This window comes from Chlorocebus sabaeus, chromosome 1, assembly GCF_047675955.1.
Source record: "Chlorocebus sabaeus isolate Y175 chromosome 1, mChlSab1.0.hap1, whole genome shotgun sequence".
Lineage (NCBI taxonomy): Eukaryota > Metazoa > Chordata > Mammalia > Primates > Cercopithecidae > Chlorocebus > Chlorocebus sabaeus.
The window spans coordinates 15,885,367-15,898,713 of record NC_132904.1 but is presented as its reverse complement, the minus strand read 5'-3'; the positions used below and the strand labels follow the sequence as shown (position 1 = coordinate 15,898,713).

At 44.1% G+C, this 13,347-nt stretch overlaps 1 long non-coding RNA gene across 1 annotated transcript in view; it reads right to left on the bottom strand.

The window, feature by feature from the left end:
- Positions 1 to 12,927, bottom strand: part of LOC140713316 (uncharacterized) — a 31,990-nt gene extending 19,063 nt beyond the window's left edge. Inside the window, exon 1 of the long non-coding RNA XR_012095266.1 lies at positions 12,681 to 12,927. This is a non-coding gene — a long non-coding RNA (uncharacterized lncRNA). The remainder of the gene's footprint in view (positions 1 to 12,680) is intronic.
- Between the last annotated feature and the right edge of the window lie 420 nt (positions 12,928 to 13,347).

Here is a 13,347-nt window from a genome sequence, read left to right as displayed (position 1 = left end):
GAAATAGGAATGTAAATTTTGTAAACCTTTAACATATTTAATAGACTTTCCAAAATCAAACTTCAGCTTTAAAATTGTCATTTCTGAAATCTAACTTTGGGATGCTACAGAGGGCCCCTGAAGCATCTGAAAGAGAGGTAAACAGGATTATTTGACATGTTTAGTTAACATGGGAAGCATTGTCAAAATTAAAAAAAAAAGTTTAATCTTTTTCAAGTTATATTTTAGTGAATATTAATATACATTACAAAATTGTATGGGATTTCTAAAATTCTAAATATGTCTGAGTATATACTATCAGTTATAATGCTTATTATGTTAATTATGTTATTATGTTAATTATGCTTATTATTATAATGCTTATTAAGTTACTGTAGACCACAGACATAATCAAATTTCCTTGGATAAAACTACTAACCCAAAATTAAATGAATACCGAGAAAATACATTGCCAAAATCAGCTGATACTGAAATTGTTTAGATACACAATTTGAATGAACTCCATGGGCTAAGTCAAATTACCTATAATATTAGTTATCAATGCTATGCACCTAAACTGGAGAAACAATTGGTATTCAAGAGGATGTAAATTCAGTGTTAAGCATGGACTCATGGAGAACCAGAATGGCTGCCTTGTCCTTCCTGAGTCCTAAAAGCTTTTGTGATTAAAAGCTCTGCATTCCATGGCCTGAGAAGGACTCTGTACTTCTATATTTGAGAACTTGTGAACAAACTGTAACCTAACTTAGGAATATGCACATGAAACAACAGCTGAGTCTTGCCCAATCCCAGCAACCCAAAATCAGGCCAGGAGATAAGGCACTTGTTAAAACATGGAAGGAGAGATCACCTGCTCTGGATAATAGTGGCCATTTTTATATTGCCCCCTTCCAAACAGATGGAATTACTTCCTTTGTAGTAATTAAGCAGAATGTTTCATCTCTGTAACAAATATTCTTGACTGCATCAGTATCCACCCCCAATATTCCCATTCAATCTTTTAACCAAATTCACATCCTCTTCCCTAGAGACCATCAAGCTTCAGACAATCATGCGACAAGGTTTCCAGCAAGTTCCAAGTGAAGACATTACCCCCCGCCATCAAGAATCTACCCTGTTTCCACTAGACAGAGTAGGGCAAGAGTTCTGTGATTCCCAATAGGTAGGGACTACACCCCAAGCCAACACGAAGCAGTTACAGAAGAAAGACCATCAATCCCTCCGCCTCCCATAAAGATTTATGGGGATCACATCTTTCAGAGGGGAAATGAGGTAATAGAATAGGGCCTGGAGGCAGGGAACCTAAGGACTTCCTAGCACTAAATCAAATGGAAACACCTGAGCTATGACAAGAAATACTGTCTTCATTTATATAGGGCATACACCCAGCAAATGACTTTGTAATTTAACTTCATCCTCTTCATTTACATAGGGCTTGCACCCAGTAACCAATGGGAAACCTCTAGAGGGTATTGAAACCCCAGAAAATTCTGTAACCGGGGCCCTTGAGCCACTTGCTTGGGCCTGCTCCCAAATTCCACCAACAACAATTCGACTCAGCAATCCAATTACTGGGTATATACTCAAAGAAATATAAATGGTTCTATTATAAAGAGACATGCATGTGTATGTTCATTGCAGCACTGTTCACAATAGCAAAGACATGGAATCAACCTACCTGCCCATCAATGATAGACTGGATAAAGAAAATGTGGCACATATACATCATGGAATACTATGCAGCCATAAAAAAGAATGAGATCATGTTCTTTGCAGGAACATGGATGGAGCTGGCAGCCATTATCCTGAGCAAACTAATGCAGGAACAGAAAACCAAATATCGCATGCTCTCACTTGTAAGTGGGAACTAGATAATGAGAACACGTAGACACATAGAGGGGAACAATGCACACTGTGACCTTTCAGAGGATGGAGGGTAAGAGGAGGGAGAAGACTAGGAAAAACAACTAATGGACACAAGGCTTAATACCTGGGTGATGAAATAATCTGTACAACAACCCCCATGACACAAATTTGCCTATGTCACAAACCTGCACATCCTACACACGTTCCCCTGAACGTAAAATAAATGTTAAAAAATAAATAAATAAAATGGTGGGAAAAAAGGTAATTTCCTATGGTTCAACCTAATAATTTTACTACAAAAAGTAATCTGTTAGCTTTGGAGGCCTCTCCCTTGCTAGGGGTTTCTAGGGAAGAACACATACAACTTGTCCTCACAGGGGTCCCACCCACTGCCTCTACCCCACAGGCCCCAACACTTGCTAAAATCTGTGTCCCTTAGAGAAAGTGTTGGCAGGCATTGGGGAAAGAACTGTTTCTGGGGCATCAGCCCCTTTCAACCTGCTGACAAAGTCCTTCCCTCTCATTCTGCACTAGGAAAGTTTACAAAGATACAGCAGAAAGAGCAGAGAAAACCAAAAGAGAAGAAGGTACTAATTATTGAGCATTTACTATATGCCAGGCCCTTAGACTAAGTGTTGCATATATATATATATCCTCCAGGACAACCTTGAAAAGTGAGCGCTCCCTATTTTCCAGAGAAGGAAACAGGCTTACAGACACGACGTGTCATGCTCACGGTCACTGAGCAGCAAAAGCCAGTGTCCCCTTATCTGTGACATTCACACCGCTGGTTGTTATTTGGGAGTATTTGATGGCTTGTGAAGCCTCTAGCTGACTCCTCTTGTACCCTTCTGCTTGATGGGTACAATCTCCACCACACAGATGCAGAGCTGAGCCCTAAAGACACTGAGCCTCACCTCTCCCGTCACACAACAAATGAATGGCAGGAGGATTGCTTCAACAGGGCACGCCAGAATCATCCCACTCAGCCTGGCAGCTTCATTGGCACGGCTGAGCTGGCAACAGGACACTCATGCAGGGCAGCTGAATAATCAGAAGCAGTGAGGCCTGAGCTCTAACCACTATCATTTTAAAGATTATTATGTGCAGTTATTTCAGCTAATTAAACCTTGAATGCCTGCCAGCTCAGCTTCCAGCTCAGAGAGGAAATGCAGGCATGCGTGGCCTCAGCTTCCCTTCCATCCTCTCTCTGCCTTGCAGGGGAAGCAGAGCTCAGGGCCTGGGGATGGAGGGAGCGAGGAGAGCAGCAGAACAAGGGAGGGACCCTCAACCACTGTGGCCACTTCCCCTTGGGAACCCAGAAGTTCTGATCCTTGCCATGGGAAAAATCCCCTGACTTTTGTGGCTTCTCAGGTATGGGGAGTTATAGCCTATTCTTTACTGGTTCATCAAGGAAGAGTCAGGTCTGGCTTGAAGCCTGGAATCAATGCCAAGAGCAAAGTTGGGGTCCCAGCTTTGTGGCTGGTAGCTGTAAGGACCTGGACAATTTTCTGTTTTCTCACCTGCATGCTCTCTGAAATTTAGCTTTTGCACATAAATATGGAGGCAGGGTACCTAAAGCTGTGCTTATCCGATACAGTAGCTACAAGCCACATGGAGCAGTTTAAATTTCAATTTCAATCAATTAAAATTAAATTAGATTTAAAATTCCATTTCTCTGTCACACTAGGCAATTTCAGGTGCTCAGCAAGGCTACTGTATTGGACAGGGCAGCTACAGAGCATCTCCATCATCACAGTACGTTCCACGGGACAGCACTGGCCGTGTGATTGAGGGTGTGAACCCTGATTCGACTCAAGGATGCAATCCCAGCTCCCCTGCTTACTGGTAACCCTGGGCAAGTTACTGAACCTCCTCATCCTCAGTTTTCTCATCTATAAAATGGGAAATAATAGGATCCAGCCCAGAGTTGTTGTAAACACTAAATGAGAAATGTGTGTAAGACACTTAGAAGAATGCCAAATAATGGTAAGCACACTATAAATATTAGCTCTTAGTAATGTATTTTGGGGAGTATGTATAAATTCATTCTATTACAGGGCTTTACAGTTCTATGAAGCAATTTCAAAATCACTATCTCATTTGCATTTCACAAGGGCTCCATGAGGCTGGCAGGGGCACAAGGAGTCGGCTGAGCCCTTAATAAATACAAGAAGGCAAACTAAAATCCAGAGGTTACCTGACTGCTCAAAAGGGTGGCAGAACTAGGACTTGAACTAAGTGAATAATTTAAGAACTAACATTTATAGACTCCTTTACACCTCATGTCCTATTCCAGCTGTAGCATAATCTCAGGAGGCCAGGAATGTGCCTCCCATGTTAAGAGTGAGGTTCTGGGATGGGATTAATCCCAACACTCACTAACCCTTACACAGCACGGTCCTTGATGCTCTTCCAGTTGGCCTCCCTCCCTCTCCATGTTCCTTGTCCATTGCTACCTTGGGCTTCCTTACAGCATGGTGGGCCCAGCGTAAGTAGACTTTTACATGGTGGCTGGCTTCCAAGAAAGAGGTGGTGAAGCTGCTAATCCTCTTTGGTCTTACCTGTATGCCAGGCACTGTCCTGTAATCTCCACAGCTCAGTAGGGTAGGTACACGTACGATTCCCATTGTAGTGATGACAAAGGTAAAACACACAGAGGGTAAGTAACTTTTCCAGACTCACACAGCCAGGAGGTGGTAGGGTCAGGACACCAGAGCCCAGGAAGTCTGACTCCAGCCTGGCTTGAGAGATGTCACCATTCACCTGCCCACATCCCAGGACAGGTGCAGGAAGCAGGAGGACTGAGCTCTTTGTTCCCAGGGCCTATTTCTCTCCCTCCCTCACCTGTGTCCAAGGACAGGAGAGTACAGGCCCCTCTCCCAGCCTCAGGGAACTGCTGGGGGACACAGATGCCTTTCTGTGCCTCTTGCTATCACCCTGTATTCCTTCACTAGTGCTGCCGTAACAAAGCAACACAGAACAGAGGGCTTAAACAACATAAATTTATTTTCTCACAGTTCTGGAGGCCAGAAGTCCCAGATCAAGGTGTCAGCAAAATTGGTTCTTTCTGAGGGCCATAAGGGAAAGATCTGTCCCAGACCCCTTTTTCTGGCTTGTAGATGGCCTCAGTCTTTCCATGTCTTCACATCCTCTTCCCTCTGTACAGGTCTATACCCAAATCTCGTCTTAGGAGGACCCCAATAGTACTGGATCAGGGCCCACCCTAATAATATCATTTTAATTCAATGACTTCTTTAAAGACTCTATCTCTAAATATAGTCTCAGTGTGAGGTACTGGGAGTTAGAACCTCAATATGTGAATTGGGGAGCATAGGGAACAGTTCATCCCATAACACCCTCTGTCTGCCTCCATCCCTCTTGCTCAAGTCATTTCGTGGCCACCTGGAGATGTCAGTGCGAGCGAGGTTCTGGGGGCAGAACTGTGAGGAGCTGATGAGTGGAAAGGAGTGTTGATGGAAATGGAAATTCTGGAGACCAAATGACAACCTAAACCACTGTCCACTGAGATGATGGGGATGGGCCTGTGGGGAAGGAAAGCATTATTAATCATTGCAATTAGCCTGGGCAACATAGCAAGATTCTGTCTCTATAAAAATAAAAATAAAAATTGCCGGGTGTGGTGGCATGTGCCTGCAGTCCTAGCTAGTCAGAAGGCTGAGGCAGGAGGATACCTTGAGCCCAGGAATTTGAGTTTACAGTGATCTATGATTGTGCCACTGCACTCCAGCCTGGGCAACAGAGCTAGACCCTGTCTCTAAAGATTTTTTTTAATTCACTGAAATGTACTGACTACCTTCTCATTTCATCCCCACAACAGGCCTGTGATACCAAGTTGGTGTTATTATCCCATTTATAGTTAAGAAAAATGATACTCAGAGTGATTTTTAAAACATATGGGTTGAGGAAGCCATGGAGCTAAGGATCATGAGTCCTAACTTCTCAGGTTAAGAGCCAGATCAGGCCAGACACAGTGGCTTACGCCTGTAATTCCAGCACTTTGGGAGGCCAAGGTGGATAGATCACTTGATGTGAGGAGTTTGAGACCAGCCTGGCCAACATGATGAAACCCTGTCTCTACTAAAAATACAAAAAGTTAGCTGGGTGTGGTGGTGCACAACTGTAGTCCCAGCTTCTGGGGAGGCAGGATAATTGCTTGAACCCAAGAGGCAGAGGTTGCAGTGAGCCCAGATAGTGCCACTGCACTCCAGCCTGGGTGACAGAGCAAGGCCACATCTCAAAACAAAAAAAAAAGCCAGATAATTCATTCTACTTGTTTGGTGATTATGTAAAATTAATAACAAAGCTTTACTCTGAGTATGAAAATAAACAAAAACGATTGCTATACCCAAAAAAGTCTCTGACACATACACCCACACACACAAAAGGGTATTTCATTCATGCTGAACCTATGCAAAGTTAAATTAAGTAACTCATCAAAAGTCACCACCTAGCATATGGCAAAGCTGGCGCTGATTCATCCATGTTTTCTCAACATTAGCTTGCAGGAGGGGTAACTGGAAAAAGATCTCACTAACCTAGAGATCTCAGAGCAGAGTTCTGGAATGAGTAGGCTCAGTAGTCACCCTGCTTGGTGGGTGTAGAGATGGAGTTTGAAAGGTTCTGGGTGTGGTCAGTAGTATATAAAAATGGTGCCATAGATGCCTTCCCTCCCTGCTCTTGCTCACAACTCCTCACATCAAGAAGTTAGGTCTTTTTTTTCTCCCCTTCAACTTGCATTGGCCTTGTGATTTTCCCTAGTGACTGAAATATGACAGAAATGACACTGTGCCCATTCTGAACCCAGACCAAAGAGGACTAGCAGCTTTGCTACCTCTTTCTTGAAAGCTAGCCACCAAGTAAAAGTCTAGTTATGTTGGGTCCACCAGGCTGCAAGGAAGCCCAGGGTAGCTATGGACAGGGACACAGAGAGAGAGAGGACAGCCAAGTGGAAGAGTACCAAGGTGACAGATACATGCATGAAGCTTTCTTAGTAGGCTTTTCATCCCGGCCCCAGCTTGCAACTGAGTGAGTGACTAGAGCAGAAGAACCACCCAGCTGAACCCTGCCCAAATTCCTGACCCATAGAATAATGAGAAAGCATATATCATTGTTGTTTTAAGCCATTAAGTTTAGGGATAGCTTATTTTGCATCAAGAGTTAGTTGAAATACTACTCAGAGGGGGAGGAGTTATGGAGGTGTGTTAGAAAAAAGATATGTCATCAACAGGCAGGGAGTGGGGAGGGCAGGTCAAGACAAGAACCAGCAAGAGAATGTCATAAGCCTTAGCTGGGCAGACAAGGTCTTCTACAGTCTGGCCCCATGATGCTCCCTGGCACTTCAGGCACACATAACTATGGGATGATCTCTAAGTCTCATACAGCTTTGCCTTTGCACATGCCATTTCTTCCTCCTGGTGTGCCATTTGCCCACTTATCCTTCCAGATCCAGTTCAAAGACAGACCAAAAACCCATAGGAAGGCAATGGGTTTTAAGGCCCTTAGAGTCTGACTCCTGTCTGTTTCTCCATCTTCATCTCTTACCCTCTTCTCTCTCTGTGCTCCAAACACATGGGTCTTATTATAATAGTTCTTTGCACCTTTTGCTCCTTCCCTTGCACTTTTTTCTCCTTCCCTGTACAGAATCTTTGGAGGTGCTGTTTCCTCTGCTAAGGATGCTTCCCCACCTCCACACTCATTCCATTCCACTTGGCCTAGTTAATTCCTGCTCCTCCTTCAACTATCAACTGAAGCATTTCATCTTCAGAGAAGCCTCCCAAAGATCCCAAAGTCAAGTCTGGTTCCCTTGTTATTTATTCTCATAGCACCATGTTCCTGCCTTGCCCCCAGGGTTATTCTGAGAAATATGATGCTCCTGTTCCCATAGACTATCAGCTCCTTTAGGTCAGGGACCATATCTGTCTGTGGCCTCCCCTATATCTCCAGTGCCTAGAACAGTTTATGGCACTCAGTAAATACTTATTGAATGAAAAAATAAATATTATCTCCTTTAAATAGCTTTAATTGACACTCCTCTCCCTCTGAGATTCAGGCTTTCTTTCTCTTCTTAGTTCCCAGGACACTTAGCTTTTATCTCTGTACATCTTATGCTGAACTGTTCTAGTTATGTTTGTCACCCCTTCTAAACTGTGACTGTGATAAGGCCCAGGTCCTGTTTGTTTATCTATCCCAGGAGCACAGCTCTGAAACTGGTGCAGACTAATTTGTCCATTGTAAAATGTAGAAGCTAGGAAAGATGGAAGGTGGATATGCATGCTAGTGGCGAGATTCCCCATCTCATCGTGTTCAGAAAACCAAAGATGTTCTTTAGAAAACCATGCCAGTGTACCAGTCAGGACTCTCAAATAACTGAAAAAGTCAGCAGCCTTCAGGTATGGTGGGACCCAGGGTCTCACATGCAATGGCTTTAGGATGTGGCCTCTGTCTTTCTCTCAACACTATGTTTTGCTGTGTTAGCCTCACTCTCAAGCAGGCTTTATCTATACTTACTAACTTCCAAAAGCTCTAGGTTATATCCTTCTAACTATAAGTCTATTATTAAAAAGAGAGATTCTGTTCCCCAATAGTTCAAACAAAAGTTCACCAATAGATGCCAAAATTATTACAGAAAAAAAAAGAAAGAAAAGCTTACCAATAGAATCTCATGGGACCAATTTGGTCACATGCCCACCCCTGGGCCAATCACTGTGGCCTAGAAGAATCAACACTGTAATTTATCAAACATACATCACTTGCCCATTCCTGGAGCTGGAGATAGAATCAGTCCCACCGAACCTATGGGTTTAAAGTGGGTTCAGCAATCAGGAGACAGGGCAATGGACACTGAGCACATAAAGTCCACCACATTCACTCTGCCCAGACTTTACAGATCTGTTCACTGGAGCTCCAAACACACCGAAGGGTCTGCAAGGGGTGTTACTGCAGAGGCCATGAGAGGCTGCACATAGTGACATTTCCCACTCACTGTGGCTCTAAGATTTCACTTGAGCGGAGCAGAGCCTGACTTTCCATCACCCTGCTCTCCTCCCACCAGCCCAGAAGCCTGGTAGTGTGAAAGCCAGAGACTCCATGACTAAGGTGCCCTGGGATGGAGAATCCCCTCATCCCTCCTGACCAAGCTCCTCCTACAGAGAGAACCCACACCAAGAAAAAGCACTCAGCCTTGATGCTGGTTTCCTGTCGCTGCCCTTCCTATTGAGACGTCATTGGCCTTGGCTCCCTGCCTGACTTTTCTATTTTTTTCCAGCTCCTGTTAAAGAGGCAACAGGACTATAAAAGATTTCTCTCATAACCTAGTGTTTCAGGCTCTGTCTCCCTGTTGGTTAGACTCCCTGACAGATTAATAAATTAACAATTTATTGATTGTTTAGTTGGATGGATGGATGGATGGATGGAGAGATGGGCGGAGGGATGGATGCATGGATGGACAGATAGAGGAATGCAATGGAAGGTGGATGAATTGGTTCTGGGTGCCCTCAGAACACTCTGTCTCCTCATCTTCTCATATTTACCACTCTAGGCTCCAGATTACTGTAAATATAGAAAGCCTTTTTTCTTATCCTGAAATCAGTTTACTAGCCCTCTCTTATTATAACAATGACTGATATTTAACATGGTTAATTCTTATCCAGCACTTACCCTGAGCTAAGTACTCATTCAGTCTTCACAATTCCATGGTCTGGGTGCTGTTATTGTCTACAGTTTACAGTGAAGGAAACCAAGGCTCCGAGACAGGAACTTGTCCAAGGCACACAGCCAGTCAATGGGAGAGCCACAACTCAAAGTGTGTGACCTTAGCCACTATCTTCTAGGTCCCTATGAACACAAACCTCAGTCCTGTCTACACCAATTTTATCCTTCTCCCTTGAACATGTCATATCTTTATTCATGGTGCACTGCCTTGAATAAGGTCTTCCTCCTCACCTCTTTGTAGACTCGTATCAAGGAATACATTCATCGAAGTAACACTAAGCTACACTCTGAACAAATAAACCCTCGAATTTCAGTAGCTTATCACAACAAAGATTTATGTCCTGCTCATGTCATGGACTAATTTGGGGCAAGTGGCCCTCCTGCATCTGATAGGGGGCCTCCAACAGAGGCAGGGAGAGGTGGAAGAGGAGCACTGGCTCTTTGCTGCCTCAGCCTAAAGGGAACACATGTCACTCTTGCTCACATTTCACTGACTCAACCAATTAGTGTGTGGACATTTGGCGAACACATCCCATCTCTGCCACAAAGAGCCATACAATCCCGTCAAGGGTCACACAGAAGATAAAGGCTCAGCCAGCCCAGTCAGTACAAATTGGGAGGGTGGGAGAGGACAAAAGAGCTAAGATTCAAGCTGGTGGTTGGGGAGTAGGGAGAGATGGCTAGGATTCTGGAATTAACCAGGTACAAAGCACCCAACACTTGGGTGGTACCCCATGTCTATTGTCTTGAATATTGCTCACCAGTGAACCAACCCTAAGCTTCTTGGCTAAGACTCAGAACTCTTGTTATCTAAGTTTATGGCCGTTAATTACAGGATTTGACCTGAATTAAGTGAACAATGCAATAAGAATAACAATCCCTGACTTTTCAAACTTTAGAGTTTCCAAATCATACAGCAATCATCTCATTTGACCCTCACAATAACCCTATGACGTGGGTATGCTATCTCTACCTCTATTGTGCGATAAGAAAATTTAGAGAAGGATGATGTAATTGACCGAAGTCGCTCAAAACCTGTGCGTGCTGGAATACATCTCAGTGCCAGTTTTCTAATACGTGCTAGGGGCTCTTTCTTCTACAGTTCAGCTGTATCTCATGCAAATTTCTATGGAAATCGGCAATGTGAAAATGAACATCCATAGGATTTGAATTTAAAAGCTTGGGTTCTCTGTGCACCAAGAAGGAGTTGTTTAAGCGTGCAGGTGTTGAAGTCAGATGGCCTGGATTTTAATCCCAGTTCTGCTACCTGCTAGCTGGGTGATAGCTGGCAAGTTAATCTACTTGGGCTCTTTCCTCATTTGGAAAATAAGGATCCACTGTACCTAACCCATAAGATTATGGTGAGGATTAATGAGACAAGGAATATAAAATGCTTAGCACAATGCCTAGCTCAACATTAGAACTTAATAAACACTGAATTATGCTGCCAAGATCTTTCTTGGAGACAAAAAGATGCCACTATTCCTTCCTTCCTCCTCCAGAGCATGATCGTGTCTCACTACGTGATACTCTTGGCTTCAGCTGGAGAACAAACTGACCACCTAACCCGGCTTCACGTGCAACTGCCGGCGAGAAGAGAATGTTCTTTTCTTTGTCTGAGATTCGGCACTGGTCACTGCTGCCAATCCCAGGCCTTTGTCTCAGATTTGCTGCCACCCAGAGGACATTTCATGCCATGCCAGGATAACTCTCCAAAGTATTCCTTGGGATAGTGGTTTTCAAAAGAAAGTAGGACGTGGGGGTGGGGGAGGAAAAGGAAAACATATCCAGCTCTTGGAGGCAGGCGAGACTGTGGGGGTTGAAAGAATCCTGCAGGGGACCCTGGCGTGCCCTCCACTCTGTGCACTTAAGGTTGTCTGATTTCGGTGAAGCTGAAAAGAGAGAAAAGGGGAAAGGGAGCCAAAAGGATCCTGTCTGTCTTCACCAGCACCAGGAATGTATGTCAGCTGGTGCTTCCAAGGGGTGTCAGCTCCACCTCGTGGAATGAGAGCCAGTGATTTGTTTCTGATGCAATTCTTCAGCCAGTAAACACAGGAACAAGGAAGTTATGGCATGACCTTTCTAAAGATCCTTAAAAATACACCAGTCTAAGGGACTTGTATGGAAAATATGTAAAGAACCCGTGCAACCTGGCAGAGCATGGTGGCTCATGCCTGTAACCTCAGTACTTTGGGAGGCCAAGGTGGGAGGATCACTTGAACCCAGGAATTCAAGACCCACCTGGGCAACATAGTGAGACCTCGTCTCCACAAACAAACAAACAAACAAACAAACAAAAAAATCAGCAAAGGATTTTGTATTAGTCTAAAGAAAAGAGGTTTAATTGGCTCATGGTTCTCCAGGCTACACAGGAAGCATAGCAGCTTCTGGGGAAGCCTCAGGGAGCTTTCAATGATGGCAGAAGGCAAAGGAGGAGCAAACAACTCATATGGCCAGAGCAGGAGGAAGAGAGACAGCAAGGAGATGCTACACACATTTAAACAAGATCTCACGATAACTCACTCACTATCAGGAGAACAGCACTGAGGGAATGGTGCTAACCCATTCATGAGAATTTGGACCCATGATTCAAGTACCTCCCACCAAACCCCACCTCCAACACTGGGGATTACAATTCGATATGAGATTTGGTGGGAGCACAGATCCAAACCATATCAGGTCCAAATAGATATTTTTTTTAAAAGCCAATAAGCACATGGAAAGGTGTTCAGCATGATCAGCCATCAGGGACATGCGAAGCAAAATGACAAAGACGTGACCTCACACCCACAAGGTGAGCTAAAATCAAAAAGAGAGGTGTTGGTGAGAATGTGAAGAAACCAGAACCCTCACACACTTCCGGGGGGTGGCTGGGAGAATGGAAAATGGATGCAACTTCTTGAAAAATAGCCTGGAGGCTTCCCAAAAGGTTATAGAGTTACAGTATGACTCAACAATTCCACTCCTAGTTATATATATCCAAGAGATGAAAACATATATCCACACAAAAACATGCACACAAGTTCCCACAAAAGCATTATTCGTAACAGCGAAGAGGTGAAAACAACCCAAATACGTACCAAATAAGATGTGTATAGTCGGCAGGGTGCGGTGGCTCATGCCTGTAATCCCAGCACTTTGGGAAGCAGAGGCGGGCAAGTCACTTGAGGTCAGGATTTCAAGACCAGCCTGGCCAACACGGTGAAACTCGTCTCTACTAAAAATACAAAAAATTAGCCAGGCGTGGTGGTGCAAGCCTGTAATCCCAGCTACTCAGGAGGCTGAGGCAGGAGAATCGATTGAACCCATGAGGCGGAGGTTGCAGTGAGCTGACATTGCGCCATTGCACTCCAACCTGGTCTGTCTCAACAAAAAAAAAAAAAAACAGAAGAAGAAGAAGAATGTCTATAGTCATACAATGGAATGTTATTTGGCAATAAAAAGGAATGAAGAACCAACACATGCTATAACATGGAGGAACCTTGAAAACATTACACTAAGTGCAAGAAACAGTCACAAAGAAGCGCATACTGCGTGATTTTCTTATATGAAATGAAATGTTCAGAATAGGCAAGTCTACAGAGACAGAAAGTAGATTTGCAGTTGCCTAGGGCTGGTGCAGGTATGAGGCTGAGGGTGGGGGTAGATGATTATGGCTAAGGGGTACAAGGTGTCTCTATGGGGTGATGAAAATGTTCTTAAATTACTTGTGATGATGGTTGCACAACTCTGAATATACTAAATGCC